Here is a 9,008-nt window from a genome sequence, read left to right on the forward strand (position 1 = left end):
CCAACGCATGCCCTGCCTTGGGGCTTCACCAAGGCCTCACCAAGAGCTGGGCTTACCCACATGCCTTCTGTCCATGCTGTTCCCAGAGAGAAACAGACCGGTTCTCCCTTTTCCAGTTGCTAGGACACTGATCTGTCTGAGGAAGGCGTGGGAACATCTGGTTGGCGGGAACTGAGCTTCTGGGAATTTCTGGTGGAGCTGCAATTCCATTGTGTCCTCAGCTGATGGCCACAGCTCCACAGCTGGGCAGGAGCTGGGTCCCGATGGCCACGCAGGCAGCAGCACAGGAGAGCAGGCCAGGGCATGACTATAGTTAGCACCAACCGAACGCCAGGCCTGTGCTGGACACAGTCAGGTGGATTCCCACATCCACCCCAGAGGCCATCGTCCTCAGAAACCACCTTGCTTCATCTTGCTTTGTCCTCCGTCCGAAGGTACCAGATCTGGGCCTGTGCTTACCCAGCTCCCTCATTAGAACACAAGCTCCGAGGGGCTGCTTCTTGGTTTTGTTTATTTCTGTACCCTGCAGTAAGAGGGTGTGACGTTATGGAGACGTGGTCAGACGCCTGGCACTCTGAGTTCTCTGGAGCATGGGCGATCAGGGGGATGGGCCCAAGGTTACCAACTGCTCCACCTGTCGGGGTGATGTCAGGTTGGTCCTGCCCAAATTCACCTGAATGCAGCCTCACAAGCTTTCGTCCTGGCCACCAGCTGCTTGCCAGGCTCCAGGCATGCTCAGCACGTGGCGGGGGTCCTGGAGCTGAGACACGTCCTAGCGATGATCCTCACCAGTTACCCACACGGCAGCCAGGTGCCCACAGGCCCAGGCCTCTTGTCCAGACCCCAGTGGCCTCCTTCCTCACAAGGTCCCTCCCTCAGACAGGAGAATCATTTGACAACTTGAGGTCCAGCTCTTCCTCTCGTCTCCCCAAGCCTCTCCATCAGAACGTGAGCCCATGCTCTGCCTAGGAACTTCAAAGTTTGAAAGCCAAAGGCCAGACTCAGAAAAACAGAAACAGTTTGCAACTTACAGATCTTGGCCTCCGAATACAAAGTTCCAGCATTTGCAGCTAAAGTATCCAGGCTTTGGAAACCCAAAACTTTTTGATCTCCCTGTGTTTCTGCTTTCTATTTTTTTCCCTGAAAAGCTGAATGCCATTGGGAGCTGGGAGAAAGCCAAGGATTCAAGGGAAGGCCAAGTAGGTGTGTGCGGGCACACATGTGTGCTCAAGCATAGGGGAGGGAGAGGACAGTGTTAAATACTTACAGAGTGGGCCGGCACCGTGGCTCAATAGGCTAATCCTCCGCCTTGCGGCGCCGGCACACAGGGTTCTAGTCCCGGTCGGGGTGCCAGATTCTGTCCTGGTTGCCCCTCTTCCAGTCCAGCTCTCTGCTGTGGCCCGGGAGTGCAGTGGAGGATGGCCCAAGTGCTTGGGCCCTGTACCCCATGGGAGACAAGGAGAAGCACCTGGCTCCTGGCTTTGGATCAGCGCGATGCGCCGGCCACGGCGGCCATTGGAGGGTGAACCAACAGCAAAAGGAAGACCTTTCTCTCTGTCTCTCTCTCTCACTGTCCACTCTGCCTGTCATAAATAAATAAATAAATAAATACTTACAGAGTGGGCAGTTGCTGCAACACTTGGGATTCCACTTGGGATGCTGGCACCCCTGTTGGAGCGTTGAGTTTGGGTCCTGGCTCTGCTTTGAGCCGCCCTTTCTGTCAGTGAGCATCCTAGGATGCAGTAGTGTTGGCTCAGGTGGCTCAGTTCCTGCCACTCGCATGGAGACCTGGATTGAATTCCTGGCTCCAAGCCCCGCCCCCCCGCCCCCCCATGTTGCTGGCAAGTTTGGAAGAGATCTAGTGGATGGGAGACCTCGGTCCGTCTCTCTTTTCCCTCTCTGTCTCTCTGCCTTTCAAATACATAAAATTAATCATTAAAAAAGTGTGGGTAAAGGGTTAACAAAATTCTTTCTTAAGAACAAATTTGACCTTGGGTAACTTAACCATTGTGCTAACACTAGAAACTGGATAAAGGTGGAATGGTGGCTGTGTTGCCAGGCAACACTGCTTATGTTCAAATGACCCTTGGCAGGTGAATTGTGCCTGAATTACGAGGACCGAGAATGAAAATGAATGCATGACAGAGGTGTCAAAATGTTGGACCTTCCCATGTGTGGTGCCTCTTGTGTCTGGCATGGCCCCTGCAGGCCCCCGGCAGCTCTGCACGTGGAGCTGTTGTTAGGGAGATGTTGGTTCCTGCAGGCCCTGGCCTAAGGCTCACATTGAGCTGCCAGTGCAGATCTGGGGACCAACTGCTGTGGGGTCTCCTGCGGGTGGGAGGGGCCCAGTGCTGCCCTCCAGCGAGCTGCTTCCCGGACTGTGTCCCGAGCAACAGGTGCCAACAAGTATGCACCCTGGTTATGTGTGGATCTCATTTTCTAGTTGAACTCAAAACTCAAAGGAGACCCCTGGGTGGCCTTCCCTCTCTCTCGGTTACAGGTAGGGCAGCACCTGAGTGTGCGATGTCACACCACTTCACTGAACTGCCATCACACCAGGACAGCTGTGCCCACAACACAGGTACAGAGACTGGCTCAAAGTCACCCAGGAAACTGGCAGCAGAGCCTGCACTTGAACCTGAGCTTGTCTGAGGACTCACAGTCAAGTACTGGCTCTGATGGGTGGGAGATGGACACCTGTGTGCTGCTCCAGACCTCAGCACTGCTCTGAAATGCATGGAGGGAGGCAGTGAGGCTGGAGGTGGCCCCTTACAGACGACCAGTGCGACAGTGCAGCCACTCAGCACCCCCGACCTCTGCCTCTCCTGATGCCACCTGCCCCAGGGGCTGCACTGTCGGACCACAGTTTCCAGTTGTCATTGGCTATGTGGCAGATAGGTGCCCCCAGTCTGCAGAACAGCATCTTCCCGGCACAGACTGTCCCAGGCACAGCTAGGGCAGAGGTTCTGGCCAATAGCCAAACCTGATTCAAAACGGGGAGCCTGACTGCCGGCATTCCAGAACCCGTCTGATAAATGTAAGTAAGCAGAGCTCTTGTGAAAGCCTTCGGACTGATCCCATTCGTTCAGTAAAGACTTGATGGACACCCACTAGCTCAGGCTCCATGGATGCCCTTATCTGCAAGCCCACATAATCCCCTCCCTTAGGGCTTCAGTCTAGTTAGGCTATCAGGTACCACTCAGAGGAAAATGCAGGTTTTACAAGTCAGCGATGTCACCCAGGTAAGTTGCAGAGTGAACAGGAGTCCCTTGAAACTGCTGCTGCCATTGTCCACCCACATGGGAACCAGTCTCATGCCCTTACTTCTGAATTTTCCTTGGGAGACCCAAGCGGGGCGCAGTGTAGGGCAGGTACCTGTCCCTGGCCAATCAGACCCTTCCACTCCTTGGCCACTTCTGTGATTAGTCAAAGGCACGTGTGTGACATAAATCTGGTGAGTGAGCTTTGACTCTGGGACTTCTGTAGGGACAAATGGGAAAACAAAGTTCTCACTCTGTTGGGGATCTGGGGACTGGGAGGTTAAGAACCTGGAGCTACCATGGGGGCTCCAAATGAGAGCTCACCTAAGCTTGGAGCCTCATAGAGGAAAGGTGAGAGATTAGTCCTCCGGCAGTTTTCTGGCCATGTCATTGGAGATCCCAGATCCAGCTATACCAGAAGCCAGATAACCCCTGGATTTTTCTTTGAATCAACAATTACCGTTTTTGGCTTAAGACATTCAGTTGGTTTTCCTGCTACAGGACCAAGGGGTCTCACTCTCTAGAGTATTTCCTGAGCCATGGTGCTCACGCTGAGTGTTGAAGGAGACACACATGGGAACCAAGCGAAGAGGCCAAGTCTGAGGTCAGCAGGTTTGGGGCTTGAAAACCTCGAGAAATTCCAGCAAGGGCAGAGGTCTTCACCCTGCGGAGGAGGACAACGATGAATGAAAGGCGACCATGTCAGACTCTCACGAAGGCTTCAATCGTTCAGTGCTCTTCACTTCAGTGCACACGGAAATGCGCGACTCTGTTGACTTTTGATAAGACCCACACTGTAATGAGCTCCCTTTGCAGCCAGAGCTCCCTCTGCTCTGGCAAGGAGGAGGCCGGGCTGAAGCCTGCCTGCACAACCACTCTGCTGCTGAACTAGTTTTATAACATTGTATAATTCTGTGTTTCCACTTTTCTTAAATTTTAAGCGGCATTTTTCATTATGAAAGTGATGGAACAGTTTGGAATTGCGCAGGACAGAAGCCGCAGCTCGTGACCATGTCCTCAGCGCAAGCCCTCAGTGTTGCTTTGAGGCACTTTGCTCTGTCTGTTGGGCTGGCTCCACGCAGCTCATGGACCAGCACCACGCCGCACAGGCTCACCCGAGAGGGAGGTAGGGGGAAGGGCCGATCCTGCATTTCCAGTGCACTTCCAGGTGAGGCTAGTGCTGGTCCCAGACCACACCTGGAGTCAAGGTTGCTGAGGTCAGCTCCCGGAAGCCTCCGGCAATCCACACCGTGTCCTGGTTCTTAGGGAGCTTCCTGTGACCCCCAAACGGGATGAAAGGGCCAGAGAGGATCTGTTCGAGGCACCAGGGTTTAAGGGCTGTGAAAATCTGGGGAGAACTGTGAGGATTTGAAAGGCAGCATCAAGAAGCCACTGGAGCATGGGGGTGGACTGGAGCCGACTCGCTCAGGGTGTGGAGCCAAGGCCGAAGCTGCATCCATCCTGCCCTCCCTGCCCCTCCTCTGTGGGATGCAGAGCAAATCTAATTCCGTTTGGCTGCCAAAGTGGGCCAGATGATGAGCTTATCCAAGGCACCTGAGAGCCCCACTTGGCACGTGTTCCCAGCTGCCACTCTTGGGTATTAAGCCCTTAAGACAGCTGCTTGAGGGGTTGGGTATTTCCTCCAAGAGACATTCATAAAGTCTGCACAGCACCGGCAAGACCTAACCCAGCCTCTTATCACTGAGAGAGGTAGGTCTGGGGAAAATGTTAGGGGTAAGGGAAGAACAGCTGGCAAGTTAAGTTTGGATTGCAGGTACCTGGGATCCAACCATGTCCAGCAAAGGATAGTAAGATGGACTCCCTCGCCGGATTTCCTTGTCCAGTGAACCCTTTGTGCTGAAAGGGCTCAGGGATGTTTGGGTTCCAGTTGTTCTCTGCTGTCTTTGGTTCTGCAGGTTAAGATTTCGCTGTTTGTGCACACAGGACCCTCTCTTAAGAAACAGGAGGATGGGATTAGGTGTTAGGGCCAGAACTCAGAGTTAAAGTCAAGCACAGGGAAGGAATGGGAAAACAAGCAGTGAAACTGATCTGCTTATCTGTATTTCCAAAATTAATAAGCTGTGTGGGTTCTTGCCACGAGAATTTTGAATATTGGCTCAAACAGGCCAGGCAGCATAAGTATTTTTAAGCTTTTTATTTAGTGAGAGAAATGCATAGGGGAGTGAGGGCTTTATCTAATGGAGAAAAGAAAGTCCGGAAATTAAGTTGGGGCCTACTGAGCAGAGAGCAGGCCAGGAGCCACGTATCTCAGGCGTTTGGTTATGAGCAGCATGCAAGTACGGAAGCAAAGGCAGAGAGAACAGGCCGCCCAAAGGCCACATGCCTGAAGGCACAGGGCGACAAGGGCAACAAAGGTCAATAATGGCAAGAGAAAGGCAGGGCCCACTGTTTTCCTGGGCTTTTATCCACTTCCAAAGGGACGTGGGCACATAGCCTGATGGAAATGTGGGCATTCAGGTGTGGTCAGGTGGGGGAATGAGATTACACAGGGCGTGGTGAAGGCGTGGTCTTCCAGCTCACAAGCCTAATCAATTGATCCTATCTGCCTGCCTGTGTCAGTTTCCAAGGTGTGGCTCAGGCAGGGGCTATCTGGTTTCCCGCTCCTACTTGCCACGCAGGCACCCGCCTTCCGCTCCCCCTGCAGCCCTGGTGACAACAGGTCCGAGGTGGATCTAAAGCCCCACCTCACCTCCAGTGCTCCAGCCTCACTGAAGGAGTCCAGCTCACCTCCGTGCCTCACTCGTGCTCTTCCCTGCCTCCATCGGCAAGGCACAAGGCACAAACCTGTATTCGTTGCTCAAAGTCTTCTCACACCCGTCGTGCAATGGCTGATCTCTTCCCCACACCTTCCCTGAGTCCTGGGCGCACCTTACACAAAGCAAGTCGAGGAGGAGGAGGAGGAGGAGGATTCACAGGTTTATGCAACAGAAACGTGCAGGTGGCAGAGCTGGCTTCAGACACACAGATGAGGGCTAAGCTTGTGCAGCTGGGACTGCTTCTGGCTGTCGATTGTGCTTTATATGTGAGGGCTTCTACTGTAGCCTCTGGAAGCTTCCGGAAGCCCCTTGCTCCACTCTCCTACTTTAAGTTTAGCAGAAGGCTTCACTCCCCCAGGATACGGAGTCCTAGAATTGCATCTGATTGGTCCGGCTAGGGTCATGGGCTGATTTTTGAACCAACAGCTGTGGCCTAGCCCAAGTCATCTGAGCACCCCTGGCATCGGACTAGAGTGGGAAGGAGCAGATTCTGGGGGGTAATCTAGGTCCTGGTCCTGGAACCCAGGGCGAATGAGGACCTGGCAGCCAGAATGAACCAGTGCCCAGTATAGATGGATCTTGAACTTTTTTTTTTTTTTTTTGACAGGCAGAGTGGATAGTGAGAAAAAAGAGACAGAGAGAAAGATCATCCTTTTACCATTGGTTCACTCTCCAATGGCCGCTGCAGCTGGCGCACCGCACTGATCCAAAGCCAGGAGCCAGGTGCTTCTCCTGGTCTCCCATGCGGGTGCAGGGCCCAAGCAATTGGGCCATCCTCCACTGCCTTCCCGGCCCACAGCAGAGAACTGGCCTGGAAGAGGGGCAACCGGGACAGAATCTGGTGCCCCGACCAGGACAAGAACCCAATGTGCCGGCGCTGCAGGTGGAGGATTAGCCTATTGAGCCACGGTGCCGGCCATGATCTTGGACTTTTCACACGGCGCTGTGATGAGTGTGTGTGTCGCTCCTCCAAGCCAGCAGAGAACAAGTTCCTTCTCATTCATCATTCCAGAGAACATGGGTCCAGCCCAGGGCAAGAGGAGTTTTAAAAATGGTCATGAAATTGTTCTCTTTAGGCATTTGCCTGCTGTGTGACCTACATAGCAAGTCGATCAGAACAAGGTTTTTGTGACATAGATATTGAGCAAATGCTTCCTGACATTTTAAAAGTTGTAAATCGAGGTTTTGCTCAGCGTCTGGGTACCTCCCTGAGTCCTCACAACACTGGGGCAAGGATGTTCCCCTCTCTGATGAGAAGCCTGGGGCCCAGAGGTGACACAGCCAGAAAGGACAGTCGCTGGGGTTAATCCAGGCAGGCTGCCTCCTTTGTACTCAGGTGGGCTGAAGGGGGTCTCAGGGGCGCAGGGTGGGGAAGATCTCAGAATCACCTTTGGGATTCAGGAACCATTGCTCTGTCTTTGGGTTTCTTCGGGCCAGACCCCAAGACAGGGAGGGGGTGTGAATGTTATACTCGGAAGGGGACCCAGGGAACAAGGTGGGAGGGGGCAGTCCACGAAGAGCACTTTGGCTGCAGGTAGCACTGTGGGCAGCCGGGGACTTGCAGGGCCTGGGGGTTTGAATGCTGAGAGAGACCTGAGCCTGGCAGGCTCACGCCCCAGCGCTCTTCAGCTTGGCCCGGCTGCTCCCAGGGGGCAGTGATTCGTGAGCAAGTCCAGCAGCAAGGACAAAGCCTTGGGCATTGCCAGGGGGACAGGCCAGTGTAGGCAGCAGAGGGTGAGGGGCCTCCCGCAGGGCACTGGCAGAGGCTGACCCCGAAGCCATTGCCTCCCACTCGGGCAGCCTCTCTTCCTAGAAAGAAAGGTCAGAACTTTACGCTGGAGCACCCCACACCCCTGTGGCTCTGTCTGTCCCTGTCTGGTCCGAGGAGGCCCTGAGGTGGCTGTGACCAGCTGGGCCATTCTGGCCGGGGTCACTGCTTCTCTGATTCGCCTTTCTTGCTCTTTTCCTCTGATTCTGTGAGCGTTGCACAAGATGCTCATGAAAAACATCCTGGGGGCTCCAGAGGCAGTGCCTGTGGCTCAATAACCAGCCAAGCTAATTAGTTTCCATGTCTACTAAGAAAACAGTGAGGTCACACTGCAAACACACACGGGGAGAAGCGGTCGTGCAGGGCACACCGGGGACCCTGGAGAGCATGGGGCGCGGCGGCAGCAGCACTGCTTCCAGCTCTACTCTGCCACTCACTCACCTCTTTCAGCCTCAGTCTCCTTGTCTGTGAAATGGGCATACTACTAGGACCTACCGTGGGGAGAAAACGCAGTGGGGGCTGGTGCCTTCTCCTTGGGCAACAGTGTTCAGAGTTTCCTGATAATCGTCCAAAGTCTTCTGTCCATTTTTCCTTTCTCTGTGACTGCCATCTTGAATCTGGAAGTTTCCAAGAAAATGGGTCCCCTGAGATGGTGCCAAGTTGCAGCCGCCACTTCCTCAGGTTTGTAGCAAATGGGACGTGAGGAGACCAGCTTCCTCCGGCTAGGAGGGACCCTGTGGGCCAGCTCACCAGCAGGGGCCAGTCTGTTTCAGGGCCTCCCCAAGCTCCTTGCTCCACAGAGGTCTCCATCCCTGGGGGAAGTGTGTGTGAGCGTGGGGACAGTGCAGGCTGTCCCCTGACATAGTTGTCTTGCCTTTCCCATCACAGTCACCGCTGCGGTCAGCTTTCCTTGCTGTGGTCCAAACACCCTGGGAGCTCCTGGGATGTTTCTCTCCTCTGCCGACTCCAAGTAGACAGAGCCAGGAGGCCTCCCTCCCTAAGGCTCCACCCTCACCATGCAGAGCACCTTCAGAGCTAGGCTGAGCCAGCCTACGGAAGGAACCTTCTGGAAACGTTGGCCTGTCTCATGTGCCACTGCCCCCAGCTGAGGCCTGTGGTCTTCAAACGGGCAGCCTCAGCCTTGCTCCAGAGCAGCAGGGAGGGGGTGGGAAGGGAGGGAGGATGGGGCACGGGCAGCCCCGT

At 54.5% G+C, this 9,008-nt stretch overlaps 1 long non-coding RNA gene across 1 annotated transcript; it reads right to left on the reverse strand.

Annotated features, from left to right (window-relative positions):
* Nucleotides 1-3,363: 3,363 nt before the first annotated feature.
* Nucleotides 3,364-8,485, reverse strand: LOC103349177 (uncharacterized). Its single transcript, XR_007922025.2, has 3 exons — nucleotides 8,301-8,485; nucleotides 5,039-5,212; nucleotides 3,364-3,924 (listed from the first exon to the last, which is right to left on the reverse strand). It is a non-coding gene; the product is annotated as an uncharacterized lncRNA (long non-coding RNA).
* Between the last annotated feature and the right edge of the window lie 523 nt (nucleotides 8,486-9,008).

This window comes from Oryctolagus cuniculus, chromosome 10 (genome assembly GCF_964237555.1).
Source record: "Oryctolagus cuniculus chromosome 10, mOryCun1.1, whole genome shotgun sequence".
Taxonomy (NCBI): domain Eukaryota; kingdom Metazoa; phylum Chordata; class Mammalia; order Lagomorpha; family Leporidae; genus Oryctolagus; species Oryctolagus cuniculus.